This window comes from Oryctolagus cuniculus, chromosome 8, assembly GCF_051225735.1.
Source record: "Oryctolagus cuniculus isolate XC-2025 breed Fujian yellow rabbit chromosome 8, ASM5122573v1, whole genome shotgun sequence".
NCBI classification, from domain to species: Eukaryota; Metazoa; Chordata; class Mammalia; order Lagomorpha; family Leporidae; genus Oryctolagus; species Oryctolagus cuniculus.
In genome coordinates this window covers 62,864,021-62,878,411 of record NC_142874.1, presented here as the reverse complement: position 1 = coordinate 62,878,411, position 14,391 = coordinate 62,864,021, and positions in this window count along the sequence as shown.

Below are 14,391 nucleotides of genomic sequence, written 5' to 3'. Positions count from 1 at the left end.
CTGCAGCCCTGCAACTCCAGGGCATCTGGATTTCAGGCCAACCCGCCCCATGCTTTTTGGCCTAGATGCTCTTCCAAGTAGCTGGTTCCTGGTACCAGGTTTGAACCCAGATTTACCCCTCTCTCTTAGATAAAGCCCTCACTCTCTTATGCATTTTTCACACTAAATAAAGCTTAAAATGTACCATGCTGCCTGGTTCATTTATGCTGGTATTTAGAATTCTACTCTAAATATTAGGCAAGAACCCTCTCGGACTTATTAATATTGAGGATTTATTAATAAGCATATGTTGATATCGTGTGGCACCCAAAATTTTGATAACATATGTGACACCCCAGATGGGAGTTCTGGGGAACTTTAAGGGGCCACATTTCATATATATTTTAGGGGGCCAAATTCCAATATCACTATGGCCAGGGAAAACAGAAGATGGCCCAAGTGCTTGGGCTCCTGCACCCACATGGAAGACCTGGAATAAGCTCCTGGCTCCTGTTTTTGAATAAGCCCAGCAGCCATTTGGGGAATGAACCAGAGGATTGAAGACCTTTCTCTCTGTCTCTTTCTTTCTATGTCTTTGTTTAAAGATTTTTTAAAAATCTTTAAACAAAAAACGCTGTCAAGGGAAAGCATATATTTTTGATTTTAGTCGAGGTAATGGAATACTGCTGAACCCATTTTTTATTTATCCTATCATTAGTTTTTTTTTCTGCTCTTCCTCATAGAAGAATCTAATATTATTTTCAAGTAATTGATCTAATTTTCCAAATCCTTGTTAATTTCTGGAAACTTTATTAACTTTTACTCATATTTCTTTTAATGTAAGGAATTAAACATTACAACATCACTAGTTTTTCTTCTATCTCCTGAGATATGAATTAATCAGAAGAGCATTGGCTTTTGAGCCATTTTCCTCGGCTCCACCCTTAGTACTCCTAGGTTCTTTCAGCTTACTTCTATCTAATGACAATAAAGAATGCCATTTTCTAAAATTATCTTTAATAATATATTTCTCTTGGATAGTGTTTTCTCTTGGATGGTGCACTTTTTAGGACACTGGTTAAGATGCCTGCCTCTCATATCGGAGTGCCCAAATGGGACACCCCTCTTCAGCTCCTGACTACCGCTTTCTGCAAATGCGGACCCTGGGAAGCAGCGAGTGAAGGCTCAAGAAGTTGAATCCCAGTGACCTTGTGAGAGACCTGAATTATGTTCTTGCTCCCAGTTTTGGCCTGGCCCAGCGCCATATTTCGAGGGCTTTTGTGTAACCAACTGTTGGATGGGAGTTGTCTGTGATTCTGTTTCTATATGTGTGGGTCTCTGTTTCTTTGCCTCTCAAATACATTTTAAAAAAAAAAAATATTCTCTCCTTTACTGGTGCATAAAGTGTAAGAATCACAGAATGCCACATTGAGATGAGCATATTTTTGGACTCTTTCACCATTATCATTTTTGCCATCTAGTATATAAACTTACTGCTGGTATGCCGTTTGCTCTTTAAGATATATACAATAGCTTTTGAAGAAGAAAGGTTTTGATATTGTATTTTATCCATATTTTTACCCCTTGTGTACCCCAGTAAAGATTTGTTTGATTTTTTATTGTTTCTTTTTCTAATTTTATGATTTATTTTCTTGATTGACCAGAACTCCTAGGATTTTGTTGTTGTTTTGTTTTTATTTTCTCTGTTCATTTCCAATTTATTCTCCTCTATATTCCTCCAACCCCTCACAAAAAGATACCAAAAAGTTTGGGCATGGTCCCCTGATAGCCTTAGGCAGATGAACTTTGAGGTTTTGTGAAGAAAAATATTTATTATTTAAAATGAGCCCTTCTGAGGTAGGTGTTGGGTGCAGTGGTTTAAACCACCACTTGGATTGCACCTTGGAAGGCAGCAGGTGATGGTTCAAGTCCCTGGATCCCTGCCTCCTACTTGGGACACTCAGGTGGATTTCCAATCTCTTGGTTTTAGCCTGAACAGCCATATATGTTGTGGGTGTTTGAGGAGTAAACCAACATTTCTTAAATCTTACTCTCTGTTTTTCTGTCTCTATTTTTTTTGCCTTTCAAATAAATGAAAATAAACAAACAAAACTTAAAAAAACCTCTTCTATGATGTTAATCTTTTTAAAAAAATATTTATTGTATTTTTATGAAAGGAAGAGTTACAGAGATAGAGGGGCAGAGACAGAGATCTTCCACCTGCTGGTTTACTACCCAACTGGCTGCAATGGCCAGAGCTGGGCCAATCTGAAGCCTGGAACCAACAGCTTGGGTCATCCTCACTGCATTTCCAGGTGCTTTAGCAGGGAGCTGGATCAGAAGTGGAGGAGCTGGGATTCAAACCTGTACCCACATGGGATGCTGACACTGCAGGCAGTGGCTTAACCCGCTGTGCTCCAGCACCAGTTCCAGATTCCTAATCTTAACCTGCCTTGCAACTCCTAACTTCAGCCTCACAAATGCAAGGGAATAAAATCCAAGTGTTTACTATCAGAGCTGCCTTGTTTAAGAGTGGCTTTTGTTTCCCAACTTTCCATGTTTCTCTGAGTCCAGTATACCTCAAGTTGTTTCAATTCACCTTCCTCTTCATTCATTTTTCACAGATTTATTCCTTCAAATAATCTAATTCACCAATCAGAAATGAAATGCTTGCATGATTTTGCTTATTTAGCATTTTTCTTATAACAGGCTTAAAAGAATCTGATGCCCCCTCACAAGTATGACAAAAATTGAAACTGAAACTTTTTTCAAAATCAACTCCAATTTTAAGAAAATTGTGAATTAATGGAAGGGGACATTTAGCTTAAAGCTGTATACTAGGCTGTGTTAAGAAATAGGGATATTAAGAAAAATCCACACACCTAGGAAAATAAAATAAGAAAATTTAAATGTAATATAGAAGAAGAGATAATGGGTCTGTGAAAGGAATAATAAATATGCTAGGGATTGAACCAAGATAAAAAAAAAAAAAAAAGTGGTCCAGACATGGAAAGCCAAGACACTGTGGCAAAAAAAAAAAAAAAAAAAAAAAAAAAAAAAAACACCTAAATGAAAGATCTTTGTGAATGAGATTCCTGCAGAAAGAACGGGCCATCAAAGAAGGAGGTACCCTTCCCTGAAGGGAGGAGAGAACTTCCACTTTGACTATGACCCTGTCTAAATAAGATCGGAGTTTGCGAACTCAAGAGGCTTCCATAGCCTTGGCAGCTCATGACAAGAGCCTCGGATGATTACTGACATCATGAATAAGAGTTTCAAATGTTAAGTCAACAACAGGAGTCACTGTGCACTTACTCCCCGAGTAGGATCTCTGTCCTTAATGTGTTGTACTATGTGAATTAACGGTATAACTAGTACTGATATAGTACTTTACACTTTGTGTTTGTGTGTAGGTGCAAGCTGTTGAAATCTTTACTTAGGATACACTAAATTGATCTTCTGTATATAAAGATAATTGAAAATAAATATTGATGAAGAATGGGATGGAAGAGGGAGTGGGGGATGGGATGGTTGAGGGTGGGAGGGAGGTTATGGGGGGAAAAAGCCGTTATAATCCAAAAGTTGTACTTTGGAAATTTATATTCATTAAATATAAGTTAAAAAAAGTGGTCCAGAGTAAATGAATTGTAGCACTATACAGACTTATTTTTATTGATTAGTTAACTGGTCTGTCTAACAAATATTTAATCCATTATTATTGTTATGTTTTAGGTTATAAATAAAATATTTTAGAATCCCCAGAATCAAAGAGTTTATATCTAATAGATGTATGTCAGCCAATATACAAATAGATAAGTTACTGTTTGCTTTCTTTTTCTCTGTACTTTAGAGGCTTACTTATATTTTCTCTTGTTGGATTTTTAGATTAGAAGTTAGGAATATATTTAGGGAAAATATAGGGGATAGATATGAATCATGTTAAGAGTATCAAAAATAAAAAAAAAAGTTTTATTAAGTTAGACAATGAAGATCTTTATAAGGATTATTTCTGGCCAAGGGCTGGAAAACAAGACAAGTTAATACAGAAATTAAGATTAAATCTATCAAAAATGTTACTGTACTGAAGATATACAACAACTCACCTAGAATACAGAGGTGACTATATTTTTATTAAACTGACTGATTGCTATAATATCTTTTTAATAAAGATTTATTTATTTATTTACTTATTTGACAGCGTTATACAGTTGAGTCCCAATTCCACTGTATGTGATGTAGCTTCCTGCTTTCATATATCCTGAGAAGGTAGCAGAGAATGCTCAAGTAGTCGGATATCTGCCTCCCACGTGGAAGATCTGTTTAAGAGTTCCAGAATACTGGCTTCCCACTGGCCCAGCCCTGATTGTTTCTGATATGTAGGGAGAGAATCAGCACATGTAAGATCCCTCTCTGTGTGTCTTTAGGTCTTTGAAATTAAAAATGGAAGTTAAATTTTATTCTCTTCAGCAATTTTTTGCTTCTTTTGCTCTTTTGGTAGCCATTTGTTACTGGAAGGCAGTATGGTAAAATAAGAAAGGTGGAGTACTTTCAAACACTTTGTTTAAAATAAACAGATCTTGTTGGAGCTGGCACTGTGGGGTAGCATGTAAAGCTACCACCTGCAGTGCTGGCATCCATATGGAGTGCTAGTTTGAGTCCTGGCTACTCTATTTCCAGTCCAGCTCTCTGCTATGACCTGGGAAAGCAGTAGAATATGGCCCAAGTTCTTGGGCACCCGAACCGGCATGGGAGACTCAGAGGAAACTCCTGGCTCCTGGCTTCAGATCAGTGCAACTCCAGCTGTTGTGCCCATTTGGGGAGTGAACCAGCAGATGGAAGATTTCTCTCTCTCTTTCTCTCTCTCTCTCTCTGGCTCCGCCTTTCTAATAAATAAATAATCTTTAAAAAAACAGATTTTGTATAACTAGCTGCATATCATTTTAGTTTTTTTCTATGTCTAATAGTGAGGCTGAAAATATATATTTTGAAATGTTTATGTGAAAATTCATATTAATGTTGTAAACAATTGTTAATAGACAGTGAAAAATAGCTACATTAATATCTTCTTGCACAAACATAGAGGTATAAGAGCTTAATAATGCAGACTTAGAGGCACTCAGAGTTTTGAGACAATCTAGGTACATCAGAAAGTTGACAGGGACAAAGTAGCATGTCTTACATTTTCAAGAAATGTAAATGACATTGATGGACACCAGGCAGATTTCACCTTAAGGTCTTTCACATTTCTAATATTAAACTGGCTCATGACTTCTGACAATGTTCTATTTTTACAGATTTGAATTTCTGATTATTTTGATACATGTAGATACCATATGAAAATATATGTAGAGAGCAAATAAGGTTAGCAGTGTTACAACCTCATTCCAAAGTTTTATATGTTTTACAGTGTTCAACAGCAGCAGAATGTATTTTGAAGAACAAATAGGTATTAAATTGTTTGGGTCTGACTTTTTAATCATTAAATAAACAGAACTGTTAGGTAGATCTTTTTTTTTCCCAAGATCACCTTTCTAAAGTTACTGAGACATGAAGACTGTTAGTCACTAAAACAGGGTCAATTTTTGGTTCTTCGTGTACAATAATAGCCTCCATGAATTTTTTATAACAACGAACAAAAATATTGGAGCAAATTCCTGTTTAATATTTCCTTTGAATAATGATTTTTTTTACAGGCAGAGTGGACAGTGAGAGAGAGAGAGAAAGGTCTTGCTTTGCTGTTGGTTCACCCTCCAATGGCTGCCGCGGAAGGCGCGCTGTGGCCGGCGCACCCCGCTGATCCGATGGCAGGAGCCAGGTACTTCTCCTGGTCTCCCATGGGGTGCAGGGCCCAAGCACTTGGGCCATCTCCACTGCACTCCCAGGCCACAGCAGAGAGCTGGCCTGGAAGAGGGGCAACCGGGACAGAATCTGGCGCCCCGACCGGGACTAGAATCCGGTGTGCCGGCGCCGCTAGGCGGAGGATTGGCCTATTGAGCCGCAGCGCCTGAATAATGATTTATACACACAAATCCTATTCTTCAAAATATGATGGTTTTATTAATATCTCTAATATAAACTTTAATACAGATAACTCATTAAGTTAATGAACTAAACATAATCTTGTACATCTGAAGAAAAACATGCAATTTATTATTACTCAATACTGCCAACATCATAAATTTGAAAGACAACTACCAATCAGCAGAGGAAGAATTTTTTTATTGATTGTATGATTAGGGCACATTCATAAAATAATGTATTATGTGATGATGAAAAAGAATTTAGATTAGTCAGCATTCTACATTACCAGGATTCTGATGAATCCAAAATAAATAATCACAGATTTTTTATGGCAACATAATAACAGAAACATACAGTATTACATTATTAATATAACTGTGTGTATGTGTTTAAATATTTTATTTATTTATTTGAGCTGGAATCACAGAGAGAGGGAGAGACAGAGATAAAGGTCTTCCCTCAGCTTGTTCACTCCCCAAATGGCCGCAGTGGCCCCAACTGGGCCAATCTGAAGCCAGAAGCCAGGAGGTTTTTCTGTGTCTCCCACATGGGTGCAGGGGTTCAAGCACTGGGAACATCTTCTATTGCTTTCCCAGGCCATAGCAGAGAACTGGCTTGGAAAATATGCAGCAGAGTCACAAACTGGCACCCAAATGGAATGTCGGTGCAGCAGGTGGAGGATTATCCCACTACACCTCAGTGCCAGCACCTATATTCATGTTATGTATACTGTAATTCAATAAGTTTTTTTTAAAAGAACTAATTTCTTAACTTGGAGACAGGTTTTTCAAAAATAATACACCAGATTTTTTTAAAACAAAAAGAAAAGTAAAATGTTCACAAGAAAACCATCAAGTTTTGTGAGAACAGCATGTGAGCATATTTGCATTATGAGTGTCTCAGAAGGAAAAAAAGAGGATAAAGTCATAGAAAAGCTATTCAATTAAATAATTGATAAAATTTTTCAAATCTTGGGAAAGATCTCAAGGTTCGCTTCCAACCAAAAGAGAATGGTATGAAATATTCAAATACCTAAAAGAAAAAAAATAATTGCCAACCAAGAATACCATATCCAGCAAAACTATCCCTCAGAAATGTAAGAGCAGTAAAGACTTTACATGACAAAAAAGCCTGAAAGAATTTACCAGAACCAGATTGGTCCTACAAGAAATTCTTAGAAGAGACCAATGTTAGAACTATCATCAAGAAAACATGTTAAGGTATAAATTTCAACAGCAGAGCAAATGCACAAAAGAGAATGTAGTGAGACAAAAGCCACTGATTCATAATTTATTTTTATCTTTTCTTGTTTTAATTTGCTATGTACATGGTTAAGAATTGTTTCATCTGTCTAATTTGGAATATACTTCTGTCAACTTTTTTTCTTGTGCACTTTAGTTTTGATGTTGCAGTTATGTTGGTCTCTTAAACTGAATTGAAAACACTTGATTCATCTCTATTCCCTGAAAGAACACTCGATTGTACTATTATTTCTTCAAGTTTTTTTTTTTTATTTGAAAGTCAGAGTTACACAGAAAGAAGAGATGCAGAGAGAGAGAGAGAGAGAGAGAGCTCTTCCATCCGCTGGTTCACTCCCCAATTGGCCACAACACTGGAGCTGTGCCAATCTGAAGCCAGGAGCCAGGAGTTTCTTCTTGGTCTCCCATGTGGGTGCAGACACCCAAGGACTTTGGACATCTTCTACTGTTTTCCCAGGCCATAGAAGAGAGCTGGATTGGAAGTGGAAGAGAGCCCATATGGGATGCCAGCGCTTTGGCCGGGGAGTTAACCCACTTCACTGCAGCGCCGGCCCCTCTTTTTTAAACTTTTAATAGATTTCTCCAACCTATTAATACCTTTAGGCGTCTCTGAGGTAATATTTTTTAAATTACTATAAATGCTCAAAAATGTATATGAAATTTTTTCCAATATTTCTTTAAAAATACTTTTATTACAGTTTCGCTATCATAGTAAAAATGAAGGAGGACTAGAGATTACCCTTATAGACATAGCCAAGTTCATTATCAACATCCCGTATAAGAGGGCATATGTGTTACACTTGATGAATCCCCATTGACACGTCAAAACCCAGAAATAAACCATTGGGATTCACTTACAGCTTTGTCTATTCCATAGGTCTGGACAAATGTATAACAATGTACATCTGTTATTTTCATATAGTGTGGAATAAGTTCAATGCTTTTTAGTGTCTCTGTCTTCCTTTGTTTAACTCTCCTCCCATATTCTTTCTTTTAGTATGAAAAGTACAAAATTCTGCATACAAAAGATAAACAAGAAATCATAGAGATATTAGGGAGAATTGTCTTGTAGTGAGTTGCATAATGTTATATTTATTTTCTCATTTATTCATATTTTCTACACATTTTGATTCTATTTTACAATGTTTTGTATTACTTATACATTGCTTTGTAAAGACCATAAATTATTTTAATACACAATAAAAAATGCTTTTCCTTAGTATTAATATAAAAACTCATACTTTAAATCATCATCTTTGTCTTCAGTCTTTAGATGATTTTCTGTCAAGTGTACTTATCATTGTTTTTACATTATAAAACTACTGATGAAAGTTCCACAATTTTTGAGAAAATATGTTTTGTTTTTTAAATGTGTATTTGCTTGCTTATTTTTGTTTAACTGGCACATTATTCCAAAGTATTCCTTGAAGATGCTTCTTAAGCTAAATCCATTTCTTTTTAGTTAAAGTATGACTTAAAATTACCTGCTATATAAAAATTGCAGTAAATTTCCACATAACAAATATAAGTATGTTTTGGGGATAGTTTTTGTACCCTTTTCAATGTTTTAGGTGATCTGCCATTCTTAGAAAATCTTGCTACAAGAATTCTGTGATGGGAAGATGTACTGAGATCTCTGGTTACAACCCATATAAGTTTATTATTTTCATAGTAGGTGTAATTTATCATTTCAGCTGAAATGTTTATAAATAAATTCTAAGATGTTTTGTTCCCTAGTGCTATCATTTGGTCACACATCCTGCTGTGGTGGTCAGTGCAAGTCATCATAGCAATAGCACTATTAAGACCTTTTATAAAAACCTGCAGATTTGATTAGTTTAAAAAGTAAAGGGAGAAACCAAGACATTCCAAGATCCATTCTATTAGGGAAATAAATAATACATCAGATCATAATAAAATTCTTGAATTTTCCTTTCTCCGATTCTCAGAACAAAGTTAATTTTAACTTTTTTTTTTTTTTTTTCAGAGAAGAGTGGATTTGCCTATACTGTAGAGCTGCCTTTCTTGGTAGTTAAAGAGAAAATTCTTGCTACACTTACCAAAAGCTTAGATATGTAGGTAGTCAAAAAATCTTCCAAATGCTTCCTTCTTCATGTGCTTCCCTTTAAGACAAAGGGGCTCATAGATGGCTTTATTCCCAAAAATTCAGAAGAATTGATATTCCTAAATAGCTATATAAACACATTGTCTACAGAAATATATGCAATTTGTGAGTTAGAGAAGAATATAAATGCTTTTAGTATAATCTTCTAAATGGAATTTCTCCATTGCCCTCAAAAATAAAGTGTGCAATTAAAAAGATAATTGTCTGTTTTTAAATAACACAGCTTTATTATAATTTATAATTAATCATTATTTATTAATATGATGGAGCCTATCAGAAAAAATAGCAAAATCCACTATGCAAAATGTACACACACCCATACGCATGCATACACACACCTTATTTAGGCTGGTTCACATATTCAAAGACTTAAAAAAGATAAATTAGGGTTTCCTAAAAGACATGGTGTCATTGATTTTTGTCAGAATAAACAATATATAATTTTCTAGTGCATTCGATTGTCTGAATGCAAAAAAATTAAAATTCTAATAAAATTATCATTGAAGGCTAATGTCTCCTTGATTTCTAAGTTTTAGTTTGATAAGTTTGCCATAACAAGTACATGGTGTCAAATTAGATGACTTCAGCAGCAGAAATATTCTCTCAGAAATCCAAATTCAAAGTGCCAGCAGGTTAGAGTCATTGTGAGGGCTATGGGAGGGAATCTATTCCCTGTTGCCACTTAATTCCTGATGGTTTGCTGGCATTCTTTGTCTTTCCTGGGTTTGCATCCCCCGAATCTGCTGTCATTCATTCTGCTACACCCTTTTAATATGTAATTCCCTTGCTTTATTTTATTTATTTATAAGTAATCTATAATTGCAAACCATGGTTATGCATTCTTCAAAACATTCATGTCAATTATAAGATATAAGAATGTTTACATAAACAGTTCTAAAAACAAACACTTTTTCGCTTATCAGGACAGCTGGAAGTTTTATTTTGGTAGTTTTTGTGGATATATGACTTTGAAAGGATATAATAAATCTCAGGAAATATATTTTAAATCTATAATCTAAAAGTACATATGGATTGTTAATTTCTGTTTTCTATTTCTGATATATGATAACTTTAGTATTCAATTTATATGCAAATAGTATTGCCTATAATGCTGACTATAAATATATATTTATAATTGGTTTTTACTGAGTGTAAATATGTCTGAGTGACTTTTACCAGTGCTTCAGATAATGTCTCAATAATACTCAAACAGCTTTAGAAGCCGATATTATACTTAAGATGTATTATGTAGAAAAATCAGATTTTAGAGGCCGGCACCATGGCTCACTCGGTTAACCCTCTGCCTGCAGTGCCTGCATCCCATATGGGCACCAGGTTCTAGTCCTGGTTGCTCCTATTCCAGTCCAGCTCTCTGCTATGACCCGGGAGGGCAATGGAGGATGGCCCAAGCGCTTGGGCGCCTGCACCCACATGGGAGACCAGGAAGAAACACCTGGCACCTGGCTTTGGATTGGCACAGCGCCGGCCGTAGTGGCCACTTGGGGGGTGAACCAACGGAATAAGGAAGACTTTTCTCTCTGTCTCTCTCTCACTGTCTATAACTCTACCTTTCAAATAAAAAAAAAAAAAAAAGAAAAATCAGATTTTAGTCTTACACTTCCTTTGAACTACAAACAAAAGTGGCATATACGTGGTAGAATGGACATTTCTGAATAATTTTTATTTGAGAGGCAGAGACATAGATGAAGAGAGAGACAGAGGAAAGAGAGAGAGAGCGAGAGAGAGAGAGCATTCCCATATGCTAGTTAATTCCATAAATGCCCACAACATGCATGGTTGTATCAACTGGGAGCTGGAAATCCAATAAAGTCTCCAACATGGGTGTCAGAACTCAATTACTTGAACTACCACCAATTCCTCCTAGGCTGTTTATTAGCAGGAAAGTGGAGTGAGGACCTGGAGCTGAGAATTGAACACAGGCATTCTAATATGGAATGTTTGTGCACCCTCCTGACTAAATATTTTTGAATCACATTTTTAAAAGTTTGATGTACTAAGTTAGATATTTTGAATAGCCTGAAAATTTATTCATAACATCTAACACAGATTTCCCACTTGGATTAAATTCTCATCTTTCTTGCTGGTGCATGTTACATATAATCAGGTACATAGAACAAATATTGAAAATCAATTTGACCCAATTATCTCACGTGTCTGTGTATTGAATAAACAGAGAATCACAGAATATGCAAATTATCTAAAAGTAACTTCTTAGGCTATCATACTAATTTAATATAGCATGTCGATATTATTTCTATAATATTTTAATAGCACTTTTTATCTAATAGGAGCATATCAGTGTATCCCTGTCATTTATAACTCAAATAAAAGAATGTGGACTAAATTAACCGTATTTATGGTCACAAATTTTAAAACTTCAGTGAGCTTAATATTATATAAAAACTATGGCAGACAATGATATCATCTATTTATAAAACAAGGATCTTGTTTCTCTTTTCATGTTATCTCACAGTGGAAGAAACATGAAATTCAGTCTAATAAAATTTATTAAGCTTTGAAATAACTCATATATTATGGTTTAATGATATTGAACTAGCAATAACCCTTGCTGCTTTTAAATTAGTCTTCTCTATGTATGTACTTCTAAAACATTTAAATTTGTATATGCATGCATTCAAATGTATTTACATATATACATATGTACTGTATGTGAACATGTGTGCATGTATATATAACTCAAATAATATATACACAGAAGAGATAAACACACATCAAAGTGGCAAGGAAAGAGAATGTTTCAATCATGAATGTGTTGAGTTCAACTTTTAAATGTATTACAACTCATTAAATAAATAAAGGATGAGATAAGATTTACTACAAATCTTGATTCAGGGGTAAGTGAAATATGTATGCTTCTCTTGAATACATACTTGGACCTTGATAGCTATGAATAAAATTGTATTTGTATATATAGAGATCCAATCAAAACAGCTCATATTACTATTCATTCTCTTTAAAGATATATATGATCCACAGTTAATTTAGATTACATGGATTAGATTATATTTAAGGAAATAAGCATTTTTATATTTGAACTTCTTGTACTCTTCTCAATTGTGACATAAATACTCCTACTTCTTTGAGTTAGTGAATGAATCACCCTCAATCTATTGATCCTTTTAAAGCTGATTAATGTTCATTAGTCTACTTTTAAAAGTATCATTACATTTCTATGTAAATAATTTTATTCTAAGTATATATAAATCCAAGGTGGGTTCAACAATAACTTTTTTCTTTCTTTAATGATTTCTTTATGCTTGAGCCTTGTCAAACATCTGAAAGATGTTTCACAGTAGATCATTTTGACTTATCTGAAACAATAGGGAATAGGAAATTCCTGAAGTCTATATTTTACTGGAAATTTGAAAGGCAACAAAATATTGACTTATGTTATCTAAAACCTTTAGAGATTGTAGAGAACACTCTGAGAACAAACCTGTTAACTTAATTTCTTTTTTCTGTGTTGTTCCCTGCTAGAATTTTAGAATATAAAGCTTGTTCATCTTCAGAATATGTTGGAGTTCTAAAAGAGTAATAGCTTGCAATTTAGGAAAATTTACAAAAAGTGTAATTTAGGAAAACTCCTGCGAGCCAAGTTATATTTTAGATGCAGAGAATATGTACCAGTCTACATCAAAAGTTTGTGGAAAATTGAATTAATAATAGTTTTATTTTGGTGAAAATATTAAAATCCATGTATATGAGGGTTCTTTATATATTCATAAGAATGTGTACTGTGAAAGATTGTTTATAATTTTTAGGAATTTTTCACCCAAATAAACTTTAATTCCATTTTTTCTCAGACTTTTCAAAGGGTGCTCATAACTATACTAGTATAGAATACAAGATGAATCAGAGCCATTATTCCTTGTTTAGTTGAGGAAATGGGTTAAAAAAGTAAAGCTGGAGTTGAGGGTTCACCTTGAGTAATCTGTGGTGTCTAAAAATCATTTACAATTTCCAGTGAAAGTATTTTCCCCAGTTATTTTGATCTATAGATGAGCTTCTCTGGGCTATCACCTAACCACTTTTTTCTAAAATGGATTTTTAGCTGTTTATAAACAATTTATTTCTACCTCAGAGGAAAAACTAGAAGCCCATGAATTTATTGTGTAATTTCATCACAACTTTACAGCAATAACTTTTCTCACTATTAAGTAGTAGAGATTTCAGGAATTTGTAATAAATATAAAGGTCAGAAACCAGAAGAGTGGAGAGGGCATTGTGGCACAGTATTTGCCCTGCCACTTGTGATGCCCATATCCCATATCCCATATCTGAGTGCCTGGAATGGAGTCTTGCCTCTGTTTCTGACCCAGCTTACTACCGTTACACACCCTGGGAAGCAGCAGGCCATGTTCAGGTACTTAGGTCCCCAGCATTGCTGGAGGAGACCCAGATAGGGGGTCCCAGCTCCTGGTTTTGGCATGTTCCAGCCCTATGTATTGCATACCTTTGGAGAATGAACTAATGGAAGGAAGATTCTCTCTGTCTCTCTCTCTTCCTGATACTCTACCTTTCAAATAAATCCAGTACTATTTAATACTTACTGCTCTCAAATAAATACAGAAGTAAAACTTTTTAAAATATAATCAGAAAAAGGGAACATTTATTGCTTTAGATAGTTCATTTCATTCTCCTCCACCTCCCATCAGCAAATACTATTGACACATTTATCCAAATATTTAAATAATTTGAAAATCTAAATACAATATTAATTCAAATTGTTTTCAGGTCAGCATTGTCCTAAATTATCTAATGTGTCATCAGTATTGATTCAGTATGTGATTTATAATTTATCTGAATCTACCTAAAATATAATTTTAATACATTCAGATATATTTAATTTTATGTATTTATTATACTTTATCATAACAATTTTATCATTTGTGGATAAACTGATCATCAAAATAGTGATTATTTTCAATAGCCAGAAGCTTAAATCAGAGTTCCTTTTTAGGACAA